This window comes from Onychostruthus taczanowskii, unplaced genomic scaffold (genome assembly GCF_017590055.1).
Source record: "Onychostruthus taczanowskii isolate IOZ18803 unplaced genomic scaffold, ASM1759005v1 scaffold111, whole genome shotgun sequence".
Lineage (NCBI taxonomy): Eukaryota > Metazoa > Chordata > Aves > Passeriformes > Passeridae > Onychostruthus > Onychostruthus taczanowskii.
In genome coordinates, this window is record NW_024497741.1 from 778,172 (window position 1) to 802,220 (window position 24,049).

The following is a 24,049-nucleotide window of genomic DNA, read 5'->3' on the forward strand; positions in this document are numbered from 1 at the left end:
ACCCTAGAATATGCCAAATCAGAACTGTCACATGCTTTCAGGAAATCTGGAAACAGATCCCAACCTCATAAGTCATCACAATAATTGTAAGGGATAAAAACCAGACCACCAGTGACTTAATCACTCCTGAAATTTTTAACTATTTTTGGATCTGAACTCTCACTGAGATTTTCAGCAGCGTTAGATGGCTTGTTTTCCAAAGATGCATTTCTCAGCATTTCTGCAAATGAGGCCTGAAATCAGACACTAATTTAACACACAGTCGCAATTCATCCCAAACCACCCATACTTTCTGAAAATATAAATTTCTACTTCATTATCAAAGCATCAAAGAAGCATTTGCCAACCTTCTCAGAAACAGAACATTTCATAATAGCGAGAATTTCTTTCTTATATATTAATTGCATTTTTTTAGAGTGACATTTTCATATTTTTTTAGTACTTCAAAGCTTTGGAGAAAACGTAGTAGGGCAAAATATGAGGACATTCAAAAACTGTGGAAGTCACTGAATTAACTTGAAAATCCTTTCTTCTGTCAAAAAATAGTGCAGTGGGATTGGTTATCTATCAGCTTGCACTTAACTTCCATATCACATTAGTAGCGCATACATTATATTCTAGACCACATCTGTGTTTTCATACCTGGGGGACAGTCTCCCAGCCCCAGTGTAGCACCAAACCCACTTAATGATTATTTCCTGGTTGAGATTTGGTCACTAGCTGAACTCCTCTGACAGGTTTTTTTTTTGCCACTGCATCCCTTGCACAGCTGGAGATGGCTATGACACCAGGATATATTGTGCTGCATATCGAGCAGTAAATCTGAATGGGACAATATAGATTAGTCCATTGTAAATTACTCATATGTCTAGTCAATCTGATGGATTTATATTTCATGGGCTTGTTCACAAAGTGGTTTGGGGGATTTTTTTGACATACTGAATTTTTGATTGGCCTCTGGTGACAGCTTCAGTGGCTATGAAAATGAAAACATCAACTTGAGGTTCTTGTTACTGTTCCAGACCAGACCATGCTGTATGCCAATATCAGCAAAGTAATCCTGGGAGCAGTGTGAGCCGTATTCTGTCTCTCTGAACTCAACATCACTTCACCTTGTAAACCACAACTTCTAAGAAAGTATGAACCATGCAATGTCTGAAATGACATTTAGAGTATCAGTTACCGTTCATGCACAATTAAAGTGTAGTAGCACATTGCTAGTAGTACACTGCTAAAAGCTGTGTCTCTTTATTTCATGTTTAAAACTGCAGTTTCCATCCTAGCTTAGGGACTGATCTTCGTATCTCTGCTCTGACTGTAAAGGATTGTGTTATTGTTAAAATAATCTTGTTGCTATTTAAAGAATGGTGGTGTGTGAAAAACCAAAACCCAGAGGAACTTCTGCAGTGAAGGACATGGAAATGAAGAGTGCTTGGAAAGGGAAGGTAAGGATGAAGACAATTGCAGGTACCTGGGAAGCTGACCATCAACAACAATTTCCTCATGCAGTTTGGACTAAGAGATTATTACCATTGTTCTGCATCCCAAAAGAGTACATTAATCATCTGCATGTGGCAGCACAAAGCTGAAACTGCTGTCTGGCATCCTGAACTTTCAGCTGTTAAAATTTTCTGCATCGCCTATATGCCATCCTATGATTAAATAACAGAGATTTCATTGCATGGCATTAGCAGCCATGGCAGCCATGGCAGCCACCTTCAGCCTTGGCAGGAATACTTAAGGGAAAGAATCTGAAAAAAATGTCCCCAAAGATGTACCTTCATGGAATTGTTTTCTGAGAAAATATATTTTGGGCTGACTGGCCAATTCAAATGTCAAGGAGTAAATATTTCTCATGGTTTATATTGAGACAGGAGTATTTTTGTACTTTAACAATTTTTTATTTTTTTCCCTGTCCACCTCTATGAAAGATAATGGTAAAAGTCCAGAATAAATCCATGGATGTCTACTGAGCTACGCTGATTTAAAACTTAAGTATCAGAAATGGCGTGGTACTGAGCAGCACAGCCCTGAGGTGGTGAGATTTCACAACCCTGTCAGCTACCAGAGACAAAATCCTCATTCACACCAGCACCATTGTAAACAAGGCATTTCCATGCCTCCCGTGTCTATGGAGGGCAAACTCAGGCATGGCTCTCACTTCCATTACCTACCTCATGGCAAGACCTGAAAGAAATGCTTGAGTTAATGCAAAGCTGTTCTTCAAATCCCTCCTTGTCTGGTTGCAGGGTGTTTAACTCTGCTCCCACAGCTTTGCTGCGCCATGTCCTGGTGTGTCCATCCAGAGGCATTTCTGTTTAAGTGACTGCCAAAATGGTCCTCATCTACATTTTTTAGCCCATAAACAATTTTGAGGGCAGAGGCCTTACATTAGCAACAGAGGAGAACAAGCTCGATTGGTGCCTCTTTATTTTCCTCAGTTGTCACTGTGGAGAGAGGACAAGATGGAAAAATGTTGCCTTCTCTTGTCATTTGTCATGTTAAGTTTTACTTGTCTCTGAGGATTATGAACTGAGGATTGCCTCCTCTCTTTGTGCTTCACATGTGCCTGCTTTTACACAGGTCAGGTTGTGAGTTCATTCCTTTGTAAGTACTCTGTGATGTACAAAAGCCAAAAGGGGAAAGAAAAAATCCCCACCCACTCTGAGACAGTCTATTGAACTTTGTTTTCCAATTACCTAACAAATTGCTGACTAAGGACAGGATAGGGCGGTGGAAATATAAGACCTAAAGGCACTGTACATTCCTCATCTGTAATGACCAGAAAAAGTGGGTGTTTGTTGGTGGTTTTAGCCAACTTGCAATTTATCTTGGTTTTAGCCCAAGCAGGCTGGAAACCAAGAAAAACATTCTTTGATGTAATCTAATTGTGACTAAGACCGTTTGCATAAAGGTTTCACAGCTAGGATAGGAAGAGGAAAAAGACCTTGAAAGCATTCCAGTGGAAAAGTCATGTGCACCAGCCTTTCAGCTGCACCAATGGCGCCCAACAGCCCATTGTTTTAGTTGTGGCCTAAATTAATACCTGACAGCAAATGAATTAAGGCCCTGCTGAAGTCATGTATTCATTTATTCTTGTTTTGTTTCCAATCATGCTTGCACAATGATAGCTGTAGGTGAAGAAGTAATGGGGAAAATGCTCTTCCCCTCTTCCTATTCCCACTCTCTTCCAAAAATATATTTAATAATCTAACTTAAATTCTCTCCAAATACATTAGCCTGACCAGGCTAGCCTCCCAAATTAATGAAACGTCACATTTTTGGTAAGGCTGGAAAGAGTCTGGAGAGGACTACTACAGGTCCTGAAGTTTTGCAATGCATTAGAAGCAGTGTCTAGTTTTTCTCCTTATACAAATACATGGGTCTCACTCTCCTGAGGTTATCCCAAAAGCAGGATCAATGATCCCAGCTGGATTTACCAGCAAGCTGTGCATTTTAAAGATAGTGAAAGGTTCTTTTTCACCAGTTGCCCTTGGTCTAGAGTGTGGAGGGACCAGGTTCTAAGTTCAGTGGGGAAAAGCAAACCTAAGAGATATTTTGCTCTGAAGAATACTGAAGACAGAGCAAAGTCATTACTCAGACATAAGCAGGAAATACACAGGAGATGGAAGCAGTCAGATCACTTGGAATGGATATAGAGAGGTCGTCAGGGTAAGTAGAAATGTTCTTTCTCACAGCATGTTAATACCAACAGTCTTTGCCTATTATCAACAACTTTTGGCTGTTATTACCAAGAGTCCTTGGTTGGCTTCACAGCAATCTATCAGTGTTTGATACATACACATAAATACACACTATTTTCTGGGCTTCTGCAGAGGAAAAGCTGAGACGGTTGGCCCTGTTCAGCCTCGAGAAGGGATGACTTAGAGGGAACCTCATCAATGGGTATAAATATCTAAAGGGTGGGTGTGAAGAGGATTCAGCAGGGCTTATCTTGGTGGTGCCAAGCAATAGGACAAGAGGCAATGGGTGGAAACTGATATGCAGGAAATTCCACCTGAATATGAGGAAGAAACTCTTCACTGTCCAGGTGACTGACCACTGGAGCAGATTGTCCTGAGAGGTCGTGGATTCTCCCTCACTGGAGATGGTCAACAACCATCTGGACACAACCCTGTGCCACGTGCTCTAGGATGACGTTGCCTGAGCAGGGAGGTTGGACCATGACCCCACGTGGCCCTTTTCAACCTGGCCCATTCTGTGTTTCTGTGAAAGGCATGTGTGCATATTTTGATTCTTCTTTCCTATAAAACCTGTCATCTCTTAATTACAGCAGCATAATTTAAACAAAAAATGTCAGAGCAAAGGATTTTATTTTTTTGTGTCACAGGATTGAGGACATGGTAGCAGATTACAATTGTTCTTGTTGCTGTAACATATTTGCAGTTAGCAATCCATTATGGTTTATTTCCCCATCTCTAAACACAGACACCTTCAAATTTTCACTAGGGACTGTGGCTAGTATGGTTCAATAAGCACTTTCTCAATTAGGTGTTGTAATTCAGCTTTCAAATTGGCCTGAAAATTTGCCAATCCAGGCATAAAATATGCTCTTCTGAGCTTTATGTTTAATGAAAATGAAAAAAAATCCAGTGGTATTTTATACTCCTGTCAAAATACCCTTTCCTCCAAGTCTGTTTGAGTCATAATTTGCAAGACAACAGCTATAATTTCTCTAGGAAAGCATCTATATGTACCTATTACTGCATAATGCTTAAAAAAATTAAATTAAGACCAAAATATTAAGAGTTTAAAACACATTCACACTAGATGTGGACAGCTCTGTACTGAACAGGTAGTATTCTGTCTACAGGACAGAAATATGTCTTAATTAAGCTGCTAAATTTTACACTTCAATCTACAGCAAGAGATTTGAGTCTTGATGTACCTACTTTTTTAATTTTATTTCTTCCATGTCCTAGGTAACAATCTGCTTTTAAATTTCATTCAGAAATTCATTCTCTTTGCCTTCTTTATGGAGACATACAGATAGATGAATTATTTCCCTCACAGTGGCTTGTTAAGCAGATGGTAACGCAAGGAGGGTGTGTAACAGGATGAGATCTCCTCATTCTCAGTTCTTAAGTCATTGTGAGATAAGCCCATAACAGGCTCAGTGATTAGTTCAGGAGAATTTCTCCGGGAACCAGGAGATCGATTGTATATACACCTTGTCCTCTTGGTCAAAGTGACAACTGAGAGACAGTATCTTAACAGCACTGAATGTTACAACCCCAAAGAAATGCAACACTAATTAAATGCAAGGGATTTTCTATGTGTTACTGTTCTCATAACATTCTCAGCAAATTCTGAAAAGCTGCTAGTTTTTGGAATAATGCCTTTATAGATTAATGTTGCTGATTAATAAGAGCTGTTATTTATGGTGAAAATTGCACAAGTGCTGGGTCTAAAGGCTTCTTTGGGGCTGAAAGCTTTCTGTACAGAAAGTTGTTGTTGGGAAACAAGGGACTGGTGTGTTACTGTAAAGGATAGGTTGTAAAAGGATGCTTAAAAGGAGCCCAATATGGTTTGGATTGCAGCCAAGGTCTTGCATAACAGGATGCCTCATAAAAGAAAGGCTTAGAGGGGTATGGTTAAAAGACAGACGTTTCTTTTGAGCAGAGATGTGCCAACGGGAGGATCACTGACAAATCTTTGTTCACTACTATGTGTGCATATAATTAAAAAATGTTGGGGTTTGCAGCCATTCCCAGCTGATGTTGACTGGTTTAGAGGTTCACTATTTGAAAAAATTAGAAATAGACAAGGACATGACAAATGCAGCTCAGTGGGTATCTTTTGTGGGTAAACAAGTCAGATTTTAATGCCCCTGAAGGTGCAGAAGCAGGAATGTCCCCAAACCTTGTGACCAGGTGTGCAGCATTTACAGATAGACAAGACTGCAAATCTGGCTCAGCTGTTTTACAAAGGCACATGGCAGCATGATCCCCAACCTGGGTATCAGACAGGAGTTCAGGGGCAGACATTTGCATCTAACAGGGAAGCCAGGAAGCTGCAGAGTTGGTAATAGAGGCTTCATTGAAAACTAGAGAAAATTATCTTTGCAATGACAACAGGGGGAAACTTTTAACTCCAACCTAATTGCCTGGCAAGTATTTGCATTTTCCTGCAGATTGAGTCCACTAGTAGTAGCTTAGAGCAAGCCCTGTCAAGACACCATATATGGCTCCTTTCTGTTTCTAGAGGAAATACTTGATGTTGTACCATTGTTTTCCAGAGACCACCCAACACACCACACCTGACACTAGTCCTAGCACCAGGACTCAGGAGGTGAGGGAAAGCTGCATCAGAGGAAAAGTTAACACCATCTCTTTATGATTTCTTCCCACAACCATTTTATTTTGTCTTGAATCTACTGCTGGTTTTAGTGGAATATATTGAGGCTTAGGGAAAGTTGTCCTGCCCATGGCAGGGGAATTAGAATGAGATTATCTTAGAGGTCCTTTCCAACCCAAGCCAATATACAAATCTGTGATTCTGTGTACAGAGCAAATGGTTGGCCTTCAGAGCCAGCCATCTATGTCTGACAATGCATTTGATGAAGTGCCTCTGGGGTTCCTGACCCAGCTGAAACTGCCTTCAGCCTCAGTCTGGGATGTCCAATGACTTGTATCTTCTACGCCAGAGGAGCCTGCTGAGAAAAGCAGACAATGGCATTGACATTTTTCCATTACATTTCTGGCTTAATACAGGTGGTGGGACAAATGACTAGGTAATGTGCCTGACAGGTGGACAATTTGTTTCTTTCACTGGCCAGGTCAGAGCTCAAAGGAAGCTCCATTGAAGGACCTGGGGAAGAGCAACATCTGCAGCAGATATACCCACAGTCAGCTGCTGTGCTATGCCTCTCACTGCTATGAATCATAGAATCAGAAGCATAGAATGATTTTTTTTTTAGGAGGGACTTGAAAGATCACCTAGTTCTCAGTCTGCTGCAGTGGGCAGGGACACCTTTCACTAGACCAGGTTGCTCAGAGCCCCATCCAACCTGGCCTTCAACACTTCCAGTGATCCACAAATTCCACTTCCACATCCACAAATTCTTACAGCAATTCTCTCCCAATAACTACTGAGAATGGTTTGATATCTCCTTGAGAGAAGCAAGTTATAACCTCATCAACATTGTGTTTACTTTTACTGCCTGACAATAAATCAGCTGTGAACTTAAGAAGAAGAAATTGTCATCCACATTCTAGGTTCATACTCAGCAAGGTTCTTCTGTGTGTTTGTGTGACATGGAGACAGCACAAGATCTTATCCAGGACATCTCCTCTCTTGATTTTAGTGTTGTAAATATAAACCCAAAGTAGATGTCCCTCCAGCATCCTGCTCCACATTTACACTGTCAAGTGCAGAGTGGTCCTGTGCAGACATGTCATCAGTTACCAGTGTGTTGTCATGAAATAAAAATGTAATTGCAGTTTTACAGTATTTTACAGTTTTTCCTCTATGTATGCCACTGGGTGCATCAAAGGAGATGAAAATCTAAAGCTCCAGCTTTAGACTGAGAAGAGGTTTGCTGAGGTATTACAGAGAAGCAGGTGGGTTATTAACTTCTCACGTTCTCATTTTGGTTCTGAAAGCAGCAAAGGTTCCTCTGTGCTGCAGGAAGCAGTGGCAACCCTTTGCGAATCAATACTTAATAAGTAACAAAATATCATTGCTATATGCTGAGAATAGCATGAACCCAGTTCTTTAAAGATCTCTCCTGCTTTCCAGCTTTTTTATTTAACTATGTAAATGCAATTATACCACAGAATGTAAAACATACTTTTTCTACGCAATATTCTTCCAAAATAGTGTGCTCCCATGCTGTAGATTCTGGGGTGATGTTTTTAACAGAAGAGCAAACTCCGTGTTAAAGTGCTTGATGAAAATACAATGTGTGATGGGCATAAAGGGTTTATTGGGCACTGCAGTGGGAAGGAGAAAGCACAATATTTGAGTAGTCAGACCTGATAGAAAGACTGGATGACAAATAGATACCAATAAACATTTTCAGACCTAGCAACGAGTCCTTTCCAGTTAGACATCTGAATACCAATCTAAATGAGGCCTGGATCCACGCATTTTAATTCCATTCCAACCTTATGTAAAGTAATTGCACACTGCAATTACCCCACCTTTAATTACCCCACTGCAATTACCCCACCTGAAGCTAATCTTACTGGTGCGTCATTTCATTGCATGCAATAGGTCCAAATTCCAGATTAAAACAAAGCAAAACAAAACAAAACAAAAAAGTAGTCAAACAAAACAAAAAGTAAAAGTGGAACTTGTAAAATCAAGACAAGAAGGAGATCCATGCTGGAGTTTATGTCAGTGGAATTAGAGACCAAAATGTTATCAGTCAATATATCTGCCAATGTTTTGATGTAGACATGCTATTGTATACCACCAGTTTCATTCCACCAGAGAGACTAAAAGTAAAATAAACTCAGAACTCACTCCAACACAAAATATAGCTAAAATTCTGGCATCACCATATGCGTTGTTTTTGCTTTCTCATGTATATATTTGTGTATCGTTTGGAAAGTAACCATAGCATATTCTAGCAGGAGTCAGACAGGTCAATCTCTGTGAATTCAAGATAAAGCTGCATGCCTTGAAAAAAAAAGTCAGGTCTGGAGACCAGGCTTGAGATAAACAGCCATCTGAAAGATAATAGATTTGCCTGACATTGTTGTATCCAGTAAATCATAACAAAACTTCAGAATACTGGAGAAAGGCCAGGAATCGGTGACTTACATTATTGTTTTATTATCACATTTTGGAAAGGTAAAACTAATAGCAATGTTTACTTTAACTAATATTAACTAATTCTTAACTCATGGCTGCCCAAAAGTATCCAGCTTGAGTTCACAATTGACTCACTTTCCAGCTGTGCTAAGAAAACAACCTTCCAGCTATGTCAAAGGAGAAGGGAATAGGAAAGAAGGGAAACGGCATTTTGGAGGGCAACATGCACCTGCTTGGGCTGCATTTCAATCTCACTCTTCTTTGTCCTTTTCCTGTAATGGAGTGATTCCTGTAGAAGCTTTTTGCCATGTTAAAAATAAATATAAATTATGCTGGAAGGAAAATAAAAAAGGCAACTGTTTTCATAGCTGTATTTCAGACCCTTTTCAATGACATAAAGCTGTGTTTCCCAGAGGCTTTTTCCCAGGAAGTGCCTGGTGAACACACACAGAATTGTCAGTGGTTGATGTGAAGCAGTGTGTGCCTGTGCAGGAGTAAAGCACAAGCTGTGACACACGGTTCTTCTTTCTGTGGCAGAGGCAGACAGAGCCTACCTGTGGCTTCTGGTTTGCTTGTTTGGTTTCTCTGAAGATATTGAGCAGCCTGGAGAGCAGGCAGCTGACAGCATTTGGTGCGTATATGGATGACATGGAGAACAGAGCCTAGAGCAAAGCTGGTGCCCACGTGGAAGGCCTCTGCCTGGTTCCTTGCTGTCAAACCACTCTCAATTTAGCCACCATGGAGAAGCAACCCTAAAAAAGGGGACCAAGGCAATGTGTGTGGGTGTTCTGCCATGGCCAAAAACTTAGGATTCAGATTATTCACATAACACTGCCTTGGATGCTAGTGAGGTGGCACCTCCTTAGTGGGAACTCTGCATCTCTGGCCAAGCTGCTCCATGGTTAAATATACCTTCCCCACAGCAAACATCACAGAAGAAAACTCTTCTCTTGAACTCATTGCATAATGGGAAAAGGAAGAGTGACTAATTCTCGAGTGCTGATATTAGTGTGTATCTAAACTCCTAACTAGCAAACTGTAAATAGCCCAAGTAGGTTTGTGTTTAAACTTCTAATGAGCAGGCTGTAAATATCTACTTAGAGTTTCTTGTTTTTCAGGAGTAGACAAAACTCTCTGCTAACCACCTAGTCTTTAACCACACTTTTGTTCTAATATCTTTTTAAAAACTTTTTTCACCAAGGAGATACTGGAAGGGTTGGAAGGAAGCTGCTGTGTTAGTTCACAGGGTCAAATTCAGAGGTGAGCTGTGAGTTAACTCTTTGAAGCTCAGACCTCACAGAGTTGTTAACAGCTGCTCTCCCCATGCAGAATGAGATTCCCTGTACAGGACCTCTGTAAAGAAGCAGGACTGAACCCGGCACACCATCCTCACTGGTGGGATATGGACCAGCACTGACAGAGACCCAGATAGAAAAGGGTTCTGAGAAAAACAAGTTAGTTTTGCCCATTTCATCAGGAAACTCATACCAAACCATACCTTTTAGAAAGTTCCCTTTTGATTCCCATTTTGCTGGAATTCTCCCTCTCATTTTGAGCCCTCTGTGTTTCTACTTTTCACACGAAGCAAACGCACCAAAATTCCAGGAGAAAAGGCTATTGTCACAAAATTCCAAACCTAAGAGCAGTATTTTGGAAATCTTACTGGGTAATATTCTTGTGAAACTCCTGGCTGGCAAAATTAGAGAAGCTCACAATTTATGCTAATTCAATGAAATAAATGTGTTTCTTTCAGCTTTATGCTTTAGAAGCAAAAAAGAAGGCAGTGTGTGTTGGATTTTAGGGGTATTTTCAATTCTAAATTATTCAATTATTTTAAGTGTTTCTCCTCATAAAAATTTAGAGTGATATTACTTGGCTTTGCAATGGGCAATGATTTGATTCTCAGTTTCTCACTTCTTTAGAAACTTGACCCTTTTTTAGACAACTCCTTTCCCTGCAGCACTTCACTAAGGGTAGACTTGACCTCTAAGACCAGCAGAAATCTCTGACCACAACTGTGGTAAACTTACTTGTCTATCTGCAACCTGTTGACAGCCCCAGACTTCACACTCAAAGAACTTGCCTTGCTCACAACAATTACAACAACCAAGTGCAGCCATGAACACTGTCCAGCTTAGGGGATCACAGAACCCAAAGCCTGAACGCAGCACTTCAGAGTCACTTCTGTACTCCCCTTGAACTCCCCTGCAAGAAAGATCAGGACAAGCTTTTCAGCAAACTGTTGCAACGGAGCATGGGGTAGCGGTTTCAAACTAAAGGAGGGCAGATTTAGATTAGATACAAAGAAAAAAATTTTGACAATGTGGATCGTGAAACAGGTAGCCAAGAGAGGTGGTGGACACCCTATCCCTTGAGTCAACCAGTACAACCAATGACTCAAAGGGAGCTAAAAGTATTTACAAAGTGCTCACAATAGGCTTTATTGAAGTTTTCCTGAAAAAGTGTTGGATTAGTGTTGACTCAGACACACACACAGTTATTTGCATTGCTAATGGCAATCACAACTGATGATTTAGTCTTCCATCTATCTGTATAAAAAAAGAGTGCTGTGTAGCCCAGCAGTACTCCTTGAACAGGTTCTCACTGAAGTGAACAATTTTCTAGCTTCTAAATGAGAAATCAAGCCTTTATCAAGGAGAGAGACACAGGGTAGGTAGTGTGTTGAAACCCTACTTTACGACTTTGGATAAATAGGGGAAGTTGGGCTACACAGTGACTTAGTCCAACAAGTTAATCTTTCAGAGATTTCATATAGTGTGGCTTAGCAGATTTTCACTCTTCACCCCAAAATGTTCCTCCTGTGGCTTTGTCAGGAGTCAAACACATATCACTTTTAAGAGACCCAGCCTTTTCAGTTTCCAAATGAGGTGTTACTTGTAACAGGTAGTTACTTACAAGATGATTGTGTATGTTCTGTACAGCTGAGCTGATAGTGAGATTTCCTCCTTCTTCGACTTGGCAGTAAAGGACAGAGGGCAAGTGTCTCTCAGGACAGTGTGTCTCAGCCTTGACCTGTTTCTAGAGGTGTGCTGGTGTCAGGAGTAACCTGTGATGGGAGGTCAGACATTGTCCTGGCCCTTCCTTTGCACCACAAACTCCTCAGGCCTCTGGCTACCATTGGGATTCCATGCTGAGAAAATAAACTTTCTTGGTGCTAAGGATAAGCTGACCCCTAGGTATCCACACCTAGGGATTTTTAAGGCAAAATGCCGAAGATTTTTCTAAAATTCTCACTGTATTTCCTGCTCCTCATGGTGCGTATGTGTGTTCACACCTATGCACTTGTGTGTGCTCATGTGTACAGGCACCTGCACAAGAGTTCTGCATCTTTATAGACTATGGTTGATGATATTCACATGCTGAAGTTATTGATATCATCTGACCTGATGAAGCAATCTTCAAAATGATGAAGCAAACCTCAGCACATATCTGCCCAAGTACAAGTAAGGATGGCTATTTTTTGACATGTTATTTGTAGATTAAAGTAAAACTGAAAAAGGAGGACATTCTAAGCAAATATTCAATGTTTGGTATCCAGGCATTTTAGATGTCATCTTACAGATGGAGACTGAAGTGTGTAACCTGATGCAAATCAAAATTGTACAAACAAAACTTCCAGACTTATCGCAAGGAATCCTTCACAACACACTGATGAGATCTCAGTGTTTATTACTGAAAGGTTCATAGCTGTAATGGTATGGCAAAAGTGAAGCTGTGACATAGCATTGGCCCAAAAGGACCCTCTAAACATTTCACTGAAAATGTAACTTTTTGGTAAACACCACACACAAATAATAGACACTACTGAGGCTCCCTGTTGTCTTTTTAAACTGTGAATTCTCTTCCATGTGCTTGGCTGACCACAAGATAAACTCTTTCATCGTCATTCTCCACATCTGTACTTCATGAAGATGATTTAAAACAAAAGTTTTCCTGTGAAGTGTTTAGATTGATTCTGACTAATCTCCATTACTGTGAAGGAAAATTAAGAAATAAAGACAGAAATTTATTCCATTCAGAAAATCAGTTACTTTAATATGTTGATGCAGTCATCTTTTGGTAAGAAATAACAGGCACACAAGTACAGTAAGGAAAACAACTCTGTAGCTTCTGCTTTCCTTTTTGTTATTCTTTGTGATGTGGGATAAGTGGTTAGGATTTACAACATTAATGGGATAGGTTAAAGCTTGTTTAGGTGGTCTCAGTCATGGTCATTCAGAAATGAGATGCAGGTATAGTCAAATGTCTCCCCCAAGGCCAGCACTCCTCACTGGGCCACATTTTTGACAACACCCTATTAAAAATCTCTGATTGCTCCAAAAAACCCCTGCACATTGGAAAAGTGGCACAACAGTGTCAAGATCTTCCTTGCAGAACTGGGAGGAGAGTTTTAGTTCAAGGGATTTGCCTTCAACATAGGGGGTTACTGAAAGAAACAGTCTCTAGTGAAGTTTAGAAGATGCACCTATTTAACAACAGGGCAGAACTTGGTGACCTTAATCAAATCTGGAAAGGCAATTGAAGACAACTTGGCCTCATTTACTACTTTCATGCAAATATTGTCATTAAATAAACGAGAAGACTAACATAAAGCATCAGCAGGAGGGAAAAGAGCTCTTTTCAGATGAAGCTTAGAAAGACAAGTCAGCATGATCATGCAAAGGATACAAAGTGTGGCCCAGTGCTAAGTTTCACTACCAGATGCATGGTTGTATGAGGAGACATGATGGGACAGGATGAGCAGGAGGGCAAGGATGTCTCTGCAGCCTCCAGTGTCAGACCACAAGAATAACCATGCCAGATATGGTCAGAGGTCTATTTTCACAACCTCTACTAATCCACACCCCTGAGATTTACAGATGCAGAAACACCATTTTTGTGCTCAAGCTCCAGGCATGAATATATTCCTACAAGAAGTAGGAATTTCAAAAATATGTGACAGAATTAGGATGAATTTGGCCAGTCCTGTGGTCCTAAATGGACAGATTGTGCTCTAACCCTCAGTGCCTCCTCAGCTCCAAATGGGAGACAAAAAAAGTCTGCATACACTCTGTACCTTTTCATTTCCAGAGATGGTGAGGGTCCACTGGGTGGGGTACGGGAACAATTGACTCTACTGCACACACTGGTTTTTGTTGTTGATGTAAGTCATTGTGGCACAGTTGTTGGTGTGAAAGTGATTACTGAGGACAGAGCACTTCCATTCTGGACATTCCTATTGGTGCCTGGGCAATGCTGGATTTGAGAATCAATTGGTCATCGAACCTGTCCTGGTTTACACTTATATTCAGTGACTAATTGTGTGTGCTTTGGTCATCCTTCCTCTCCATTAATGTGTTCCTGATAATTAAGGACCCTGAGAAGATCTCGTTGAGCCTATTATATGGAGGCAGGTGGGAAGGAAGGTAGAGGGATTTAAGGGTGTTATGCAGAAGTGAAGGTAGAGGGATTTAAGGGTAGCATAGGTAATTTTTACCGTTTGTTTAATCTGTTACCAAGGGTCATTTGTCAAAATGTGGCTGCTGTTCCTGCCCCTCCTTCCCTTGTTCACAGTAATGAACAGCCTGGGAAAAATTATCCCCTTTCCAAAGGATCAGCAAAGAGGAAGAGTTGATGATATAATAATGGTCCTGAGAAATGAGGCAATTGTGCATGGATCACTTCCCAGGACACAAAGGCTGTCTGCACACTCTGCACCCAGGAAATGAGGTTAATCAACACCTGCTCACAAGGACAGTGAAAAGATCTTCCTCATGGTGATGGTGAGACCAGGATCTTTGCTGCTTGTTTCCTGAGGAAAGTGGCTGGGCAATACTGAGCAATATGTTGGGTGACTGGCTCCACAAGATTTCATCAGAAATTGGTGGGAGAGCTGCTCCTCCAAGGAATGAATACTTGGGCCTTGTATTACTCCGTACAAAACTGGCAAGTCACTCAGCCAAGGGACAGAAGAAAAGGCAAACAAAGTGGCAGAATCTCATACAGTATTCTCAAGGTGGAATCTTCAACTGATGGGCAGCATGGTTTGTAGGACTTCTTGGTGAGAAAATTAATAAGCAGTCCAGCTAGAAGATTGATGGTTAACTAAGTGGTAGTGTATGAGATATTTGAGACTTAGAAGTCTGTCTAGCAGTTTTGGGAAAAGCTAGAAAATAGCTTTGTGTATTTAGTTTGATCTTCACATTTTAGATCTAATTATTTTATAAGTACACGCAGGTGGGTCCATCATTTTGGAAAGAATGGAGGGACACTGTTGCAGCTGAATAAGGGATATGTCACATTAAATATCAATAGTCAAACTCTATTTTTAAGCAGGTGTTTGATTTTTGCCTGGTATATTTTCACTTGACACGATAGAAGTTGTTGATGTCTTCTTTAAATGTAACAAAAGAGTATTTGGTGATTAAAGAGCCATGACAGTGACAGAGTAAAAGTCAAGTCAGGAAATAGAACAAGCACTTCAGCAATATTATGGAATCTGTTAAAGGGAAGTATTCTTCAAATACGGAAAGTTAAGTTAGCATGCTAATCAAAGGATCAGTGGTCCTACGACACTTGTAAGGCTTCCAGACAGGTGTTCAGTTTAATAATCAACACTAGTTTAACTAAAGATTAGTTATTTTGGTGTTGGAATGATCATCTCTTTCTCAGAGTGTCTGGCTTGGGAAATCTCACCTTTTTGCATACATGAAAAGCAGGTTTTTATTTTTTTCTTTACATATCTTTTAAATATAGAAAATAGGAAATTAATAACTGGTAAAAACAAATGGCTGCCTTCTGGCGTGAATCTTGGGCATTACTCCAGTCCTCCACCATCTCAAGGGGGACACAAGTGAGGGTTCACTCTCTATTGTTCACCAAATTCTCAGCTCTCTGAATTTCTGGGAAAGTGACCAGACTGAGTCATGCTATGCCATCTCTTTGCTTTGCTTTCCACTACTAGACCTGCAGTCTTTGCTGATGTTAAATAGGCTGCAAGGTGACAGGAGAAAGAGATTATTCACTCAAATACCCTCCTGACATGGAAGTGATCTCAAGCCCTTCTGCTTAGCCATAGCAACAAGCTGAATCTCCTTATTCCCTTTCAGGAACTAGTTAAACTATGTCCTAAAAATACTTCACTATTGTGCTTGCATTTCTTCTTTTGGAAAGGTCTTTCCTCATTGTTTGGATCATTGGCAACCTGCTTCTACTTTTGTTAGGTTTATTCATGGCCACTTAGCATTTGTTTGTTCATGTGCCAAGTTACTTTTTAGCTTAAATAGCTTTTTTCACCTCCCTCAGGTTTACTGCTCCTTGATGTATTTGCACTCAGCAGTCACATCCCCTCTCAGCCATTGTTTTGCCAAGTAAAAATTGACGGTTTCTCCAATTCTCTTGAAAAATCAATTTTTTTTGTAACTTTTTTTTTGTAAGGGCACCAAGTTGCAGAGCAACAGTCATAGGTAATTGCAGCTAGAGCTAATGACAGAATCTCCCTGTGCTAAAAATCAATAGGTATAACACAATTTGGCTCATGGCCAAGGCCAGCATTTTGAAACACAGACACTAAAATCTTTATCTCTGGTGAGGCATGCCAGGAAATGCCCTCTTACAACAATGTGATGAGTACTTCAGTTGTCCATTGACTTCAATGTCTAAATAAATTTCTGTTTAACTAATATCATGAAATAATAAGCACCAGCACCAGTGTTTCTCTAATTACTGGTGTTTTCTATTCTGTTTCATTATGTCCACAAACTGTTCAGAAGCATTTCACTAGAGTTACAGGTCCTGACACCTATCTGGGGCAAGGAAATGTTATTTCTCTCTCCATATATACTAACTGAAATCAAAGAAGCCTTAGAGCATCCCATAATAAAACAGGGAAGGGCGGAGAGGCATTAAGAAGAGTAAAATAATAGCAAATTAATATCAAATTTTTACAGAGGCAGGTGCAAGTCTGCTCATTATTGTTGTGCTCTCAGGCAATATGCCAGTGGCCAAGGTACAATCCTGGTAGGTAATCCTAAAAATATGGCCATTAGTACATGCCACAGTCATGTCTTCTCCCATGAGCCAACTTAAGTAATACAAATTTAATGTGATATATCCAGTGATATATCCAGTGGGATGGGAACCCAAAGATAAAAGAGAGGCTCAGAGTATCACTCTGTCTGGGGAGACATTCAGATTTTATTTCAGACATTAACAACACTTCAAGTGACTGGCTTGTGATGAAACAGAAAATTTAACCCTGCCTTGTACAGTGGGTTATTGCAGCACTGGTGGAAAAAATGCCCCATTTTCATAGTTTTAAACACTAGTAACAAAACATCTTTCTGCTTGCTGCCTGAAAGGTCTAAACTACATTTTACCCTTAAAGCCTGTTTGGAGCTGAATAACTGCTCTAGCTCTACTTTAACTTTTGCCTAAACAGCATGTATATGTATGAATACAGCTCTGCCCTCCCCTGCTCTCACAGCTACAAACACAGCGCCACATCCTCATTTAGACCCTGACTCCAGTCACTTGTGCAAAGAGACCAAAGAGCTGGGGCAGATCAGTTGCCTTTTAACCAGTTCTTAATGAGTCAGGGAGTTAGTAAAGCCTTGTCTGTGTCTGGTTAGGTAACCAAGAGACCTTATGAGAGTCTAAAGCTGTTTTATCTCCAGTACCAGGAGAGGTTTTTTGGAGTAGAAAAGATAAAAAAGTTTTCTGTAGGCTTCTCTAGATAAAACACAAGTTGTTACTAGATTCAACCTAAATGGAAATACAGAAAAAATCTAATTCTTTCATGTGTATTTATACCTGTATCTATACCTGAACATTTAAAATGCTACCAAAATAGACAGATAGAAGATGCTGAAGTGTTTACAGAGATCTTCCCAATTGAATTTTATACTCTGCCATCCTTACTTGATCCAAAATCCAACAATTAAAGCATGTGTAACTTAAAACATATATGTGATCTCTTTGGTGCATTCTATTTGCTCTTTAGTCACCAAAGTGCTTAAAGTTCACTTTAAATTCAGAGGTGAATGGCCCAGCATGTTTTGAATCACGAGCATGGGGCTCAGTTTCTGTGTAATATCATCAACTTTGTTGCCTCTTGCTGCATGGTCAGCTTAAAAATTAAACCTCAGGCTACATTTCCCAATGAAGATGGGTTTAATTTTGCTAATATCAGATAACAATATAAACTGTAAACTTGGGACAGGTTCATTACATACTTCAGAAGTCTATTAACCCAATATGATCTGGGGTGAAAGTCTACAACAAACAAAACTCTACCCTTGCGGTAAAATTCTGCCTGTTTGCTGTAAGAAATTAAAATTTAATTTTAGGAGGAGAAATTATCTTCAAGTAATCACTTTTAGAAGCCTTTATGAAAGGCTTTTAAATACTCCTGTGTTTATGAACTTTTATAAGTTTGATCTCCTACTATTTTATAAATGTGCTTTCATTTCAGGGGTAGTTATATGTGAAGGAATTTAAACTTCACTTACTTGATAGAAGTAAGTTTAAATCACAATAAGAGGCCTTTGCATGAGACAGGAGGATGTGCACAACCAGTCCAAAAGTGCACAGTATGTTTGAGGGTGCTCTGTCAGAGAGTTTTCTGTTTTCAGGCCAGAAATTTTGCCAACTTCAGTTGTTCTGGTGTCTTATATGAATTCTAGACTAAGAAACCTAAGTATAAATGCTCACCCAAATATTTCAATCTCGTCTTTCAGAGAACATCTTTGCCTTTTATAGGGCAGTGGAAAGAATTAAAGGAGGATCATTATTTAACAAATTCATTATTATAAAGGAATCAGGCGTCTGTAAGTTGTCTGTGGTACTCCAGACTGACAGGGATTTTGGGAAAATTTGTTTAGAAATATGTCTGGTGCTAGTTTATCAGCCTAAACTCTTTCCCCGTGTCCTACTTTTTGGAGACTTGTGAGCGTTAACTTGTGTGGAAGAGGAGACACAGCTGCACATGGTTTTCAATCAGATTTTAATGTTTCATGTGCTGCTCTGAAGTTTACTTTTAAATGTATTTTGTCCCCATTTCTTTGCCCTCTGACTCACAGAGAGGCCTGGCTCATGAACCCTTGCCCCCTACAGTGCATTTCCCAGCAGAAGAAACAGAGTCACTGGTCCTACAGGCCTGGCATTGCTCTGTTCAAATAAAATAAAAATACAGCCATGAGATACATAGGAAGCAGGTCAAGCTTTTAATCTTACCAGAGAGCAGGAGGCTGAGCAGAGCATCTATAAGTCATTACATCTTCAATTTTCTGCCTTTCCTTAAGGCTTCTCCTCATTCCTCTTGGGACTGTCAGGGAAATCAGACTCACCTCAAATGCTTCATACATTCAGAGCAGGAAAACTGCAGCAGAAAAGGCAGCAAAACCCTGGAATAAGTCCTCCTCTCAGACAGACAGGCAAAACTTGCTGAGAGTTTTAAGTCTTACAGCAAGCTGGCTTCTTGCCATGAAGAAGAGCAAGCCAACGCCACGTGCTGTGCCAGTGACAGAGCTGTAGTGGCCCAGGGTGCTAACACCTCCTGCAACAAGGCACTGCTTCTCCCTGGGATGTCTGCCCATCACCTATGTGGTACTGGCAGCTCACAAAGACATTTCCTAGCAAACTTTAAGCCCCTTGAGCACTGCAGGGCAGCCACACCAGGAGGCAGCTCCTGACCACTAAACTCCCCATGCACTGATGCTTGTTTGCAGTCTGCACTAGAACCTCTCCCACCACTGCTTTAGCTTGTTGGGCATGACAAACAAGAAGGCAGTCACACATGAAGAGTAACCCACCTGCAATGTGGTCTCTGAGACTGCTGCTCTGCCCTGCCTAGTCAGACCAAGCATCTTTTCACTCTCAGCCAGCCTCTGCTGCTGCTCCTTGGCAGTCCTGTGGGGTCCAGTTCAGGTAGGAGGAAAAGGAGTTGAGACACCAGAGAAGGAAGAAGTGGGAAGAGTGAAAGAAGCCCAAATGATAAAATAAGCTGGAAACCAGGCTTCTGGCATTGCAGGGCTGGTGAGGATGAGCCCGCTGAAACAAAACACTAACTCCTTCTGCAGTATGTGCTCTAACTGGGAATGTGCTGTAGCTGATAGATCCTAATCAGAGAGGGTCCAGGCTAAGTCTCCTTACTCGATGCTTGGTCAGACATATGCAAGTGGCTTACCATGGGTAGACAGATTCAAGAGCTAAAAGCTATCACACACATAGCACAGAATATTGGAGTTGGAAGGGACCCACAATGATCATTGATGAAGCTGAATAAACCTCTGCTGTGTCCTAAGAGTGCTACATAATCTGAAGTATTACTGTGTTTTCTCAGTGTCTGCTTGGGCCACCTTTGCTTTTTTTTTCTACCTGCCATGCTGTGATATCTGAGACTCCTCGTAAATATAACTGCCCTGCTGACAAAGGCCCTGCTCTTCCAGACAGGGATCAGGAACCCTCTTACCTGCCTTTTCACACCCCACAGGAGAAAACCTGCAGTTTTCTCACACTGTGAAATTGAGCCATGCAAACCAGTTGTTCTCAGCTGAGACCCAGATGAGAATTCTTCCATGAATTTTGACTTTTTTTTCCCTGCAGTTCATATTGGAGCAGCATACCAAGTGTCTGCCTTTGAAACCAAACCCTCTCGGTTTGGAGACTGTACATAGTGAGGGGAGACTGCTCTGCTACTGTGCAACAGATATGCCTGAAAGAAAGAAAGATTTTTTTTTTTTTTTTTTTTTTTGCCATTAATCTCAGTATTTCATTTCTAGACTTCAGGGTTTCATCACTTGTTCTCTTTACATTCCCTGGGATCACACCTTCTTTTTGCTGCTTCTTGACTGGCACCACCTTTGTTTCTGTTTTTTGTGTTTATTTTCAACTTGGCTTGTGATCCTGTTTTATTTCCCTACCTTCTGTAAGGTACAAGCCTTTGGTGTCCAACTTGCATCTCCATCTGTATTGTACTCAATATTTCTGGCTGTTCCTTTGCCTCCCATTTGAGCTGTGCAGATCCAGAATGACAGGCACTGAGTGCTCTCCACCATAATGCTCCACTTGCCTCTCTCACTGATGTTAACCTCCCAGCCATTTCCTTTTGCATCTCCTCTGTCAGATGTTATTCCTCTTTCTCCTCCCTTTTCATCACACTGACTTGCTACTGGAAACTGTTGGGTATTTTCTTTCTTTCCAACTCTTTATTTGCTTTCCTTCCTGTGCTTACTGTGATGTCCCTTGCTCAAGAGAAATCCATTAACTCTTGCTTTGCTCTTCACCATTTTTTCCTATTTGCATTGGAAGTACTTCATACAGATTGCCTCTACCAGCACCAACTTTTCCTCAGACATCACTCCCCATGTGAATCTCCCAGACTTTCACTGGCACCATGGGTTTAGATTGAGTCTCTTTTGTCTTTCTCCTTGAAGCTCCATGTAGCTTCCATGCAGGTAACTTCCTTGATTTTGCTTCATCTCATTCCTTGTCCTTTTTGAATACCTCAGGATTTCTCATGGCTGTCCTCATGCACAGTACACTCTTCTACACTTGATATACTTAAAGAACCTTCAAGATTCGTGTATTCAAATTTCTTTTTGATCTTACAGCTTGGAAGCTTACCTTCAAAAAGAAGTCTGGTGTCTCTGCTTCAGGAAAGGCATCTTTAAGGAAGATGAACCTTTTAGAAAAATACGTGATATGGTATGACTTTCACTGTGAATGCCGAACATTCTAAACGACAGCATTGCTGCATTGAAGGTCCACACTGTTTTGCTTTGGTCTCAGACACTAGGTAAACACATGGTTCAATCTCCATTGCATCCCTGCTTTGTGCTGCTAATAATTCATAAAAGAAAGATAGCTGTGCCTCCAATCCCTTCACTCCAGATGCTAGCCCAGTCATATCCATTGCTCTCCCAGGGTGAGGGGCCCCATTCTCCTACAGCTAACAACTGCTGTTTATTACTGGCAAATACCATTCAGCTAAACCAGAAGCCTGAGGAAAAGCAATATTAGGTTCACTTCCTAGATAAGAAAGAAAATTCCTTTCTGTTACCAATTCCATAAAAGAGAAGGAGGTAACCTGCAGAGTCTGATAAAGTCAGCCCTGTATTTCAGCTCTGGCTGTGGGCTATGTTAGCACAGAAGACAGGCAGCTCACAAAAGTTTCATGCAAGAGATACAGAAGAAAGAAAATTATTTGGCTCTCCTACTCCCCTGAGGGGAACTGTCTTTGTTTTCCAGAACTGAAACTGCAGTGATATCCTTGACGATCCCCCTGCAGTGGTTGTAATTTGTAACTTGCTGGTTAAGTAATTTGGGAGCAAAAGCATTTAAGATTTCAGATTCTCCTGGCCAGTTCTAAGATCTTTTTTGTCCCTCACCAGAGTTTCCACAAACACAGGTGTGGCTCAGGGAAGGAGGCAAAGACCCTGTTTGGCCACACAAGGTGCTCCTCCAGGGACAGGCATACAAGCCAGGGTGGGTCCTGGCTTTTTGGATGCCCAGCTGTGCTGGTATGCACAGGTTGAAGGTTTGGGTGCATGTGCCACCTGACAGTGTAAATAAATACAATATTAACTCATTTGCATGCAAGGACATGGACATAAATGCTACCCTCTAAGAATCATCCTGGAACCCTACTGGTCTCACATCATAAATCTTTTGGGAAAGCTTGTACTCTGCTTCCTTGCTGACACTGATGCTTGTATCATTGTTTGTTTTACTTTGCTTTGAGCTTAATAATTGGCAAATCCTGGAGAGGCAGCTGGGCCGACTTGCTGTGCGCCCAAGCAGCGAGGGGGATGCTGCTGAACAGAGATACATTTCTGTCAGGGTGATGGCTTGCTTGAGAGGCGGTGACAAGTGGTACAAGAGTGGGAAATGTGTTTTCCAGATACCCAGATTTAACCACTTTCCCTTCTTTCTTCTTCAGGTTTTCGTTCCATCTGGCTCATAGGTGGAGCCGTGTACATCAATACACACATGAATACAGCTAGTGTGTTCATTTACCAACCTTTGCACAGGGAAACCTTCGGACCATTTGTTTTAATTTTTTTTTGCTTTGTTCACAAAGATGAAGGGAAAATGTTCCCACGTATGGACTTTGCAGGAAATGGAAAGTGGGTGACAGTGACCGGGGCTGTGACCTGGCAGACCTCTCTGTCTAATGTAACGCGATCTCATGGTGCTTGGGAGAAAAAAGAGAAGAGAAGTCTAGCCCTGGGACTGCAAATCACAGACCGTGATGACAAGAGGGGGCCTAATAAAACTCAGCACCCTTCACTTTTAAATGAAATGAGTGGGGAGGGGGAGTGGGGAGAGGATAATTTATTGCCTAGAGATATCCTGGGGTATTGCATTCCTAGAAATGCCTTTCACTGCCCCATAGCATTTCAGTGATAGAAAATGTGAATACAGCAGTTAAGGTCTTTATTTTAATTAATTAGAACAGCTATTCCAACAGGATTTAAGCAGTGGCAGATGGAGTAAAGAAGACCTTTCATTGCTCATGATGTCATATCATCCTCCAACAGCCACCTTCCTGGAGGATATCAGTACTGCCAGAAAGTAAAGGCTGGGATGTCAAAGTGACTGGGATGGGATAAATGACATGGGTATGTGAGGCTGAGAAAACATGGCATGGCTCTACCTCTCCTCTGACCACTAATTTCAGACTTTGTGTTGAGGATGCCATAGGAGCAAGTGAATTTTGCTGGACAATTTTCTGCTACTGCTGTTTGTTGTCAGGCAGGTCTTATTTTGCAATGATGGTGATGAAAATCAATTTGCTTTCATACATTTTATGAAAGGATGGAGACTCACTAAAGAAACTTATTGGACAGGAATGGGTGCACAGCATAGCAACAGCTTGGCATGCAGGACATGCTAGGACTCAGGTGTCTCCTGCATCCCTTTTTGGAGGAGTGGCTCTGCCACTTCTGTTTTCATTGTTTCATTTTGTTGGGTTTGGGGGTTTTTAAACAAAAAACAAACCCACAGGAATAGACAAACTTTGGGAGCTTCAGAAATTCTGCTGATTCAAGCACTCATGGTACCAAGATACTGACACTTCTTTGTAACTCCAAAAACAGGTTGCAAGCGACAAAAACATGAGTCCCCACACAGGATTGCAAACTTCTTTCCAGCTGAGCTGGAAATGCACATCTTTTCCAAAGGTTTTTGATAGCTCTACTTCTGGGCCTAGAATATTTTTAATTAAATTAAATAAAAGACAGAAAGGAAAATTAATTAAAAGGCTTTT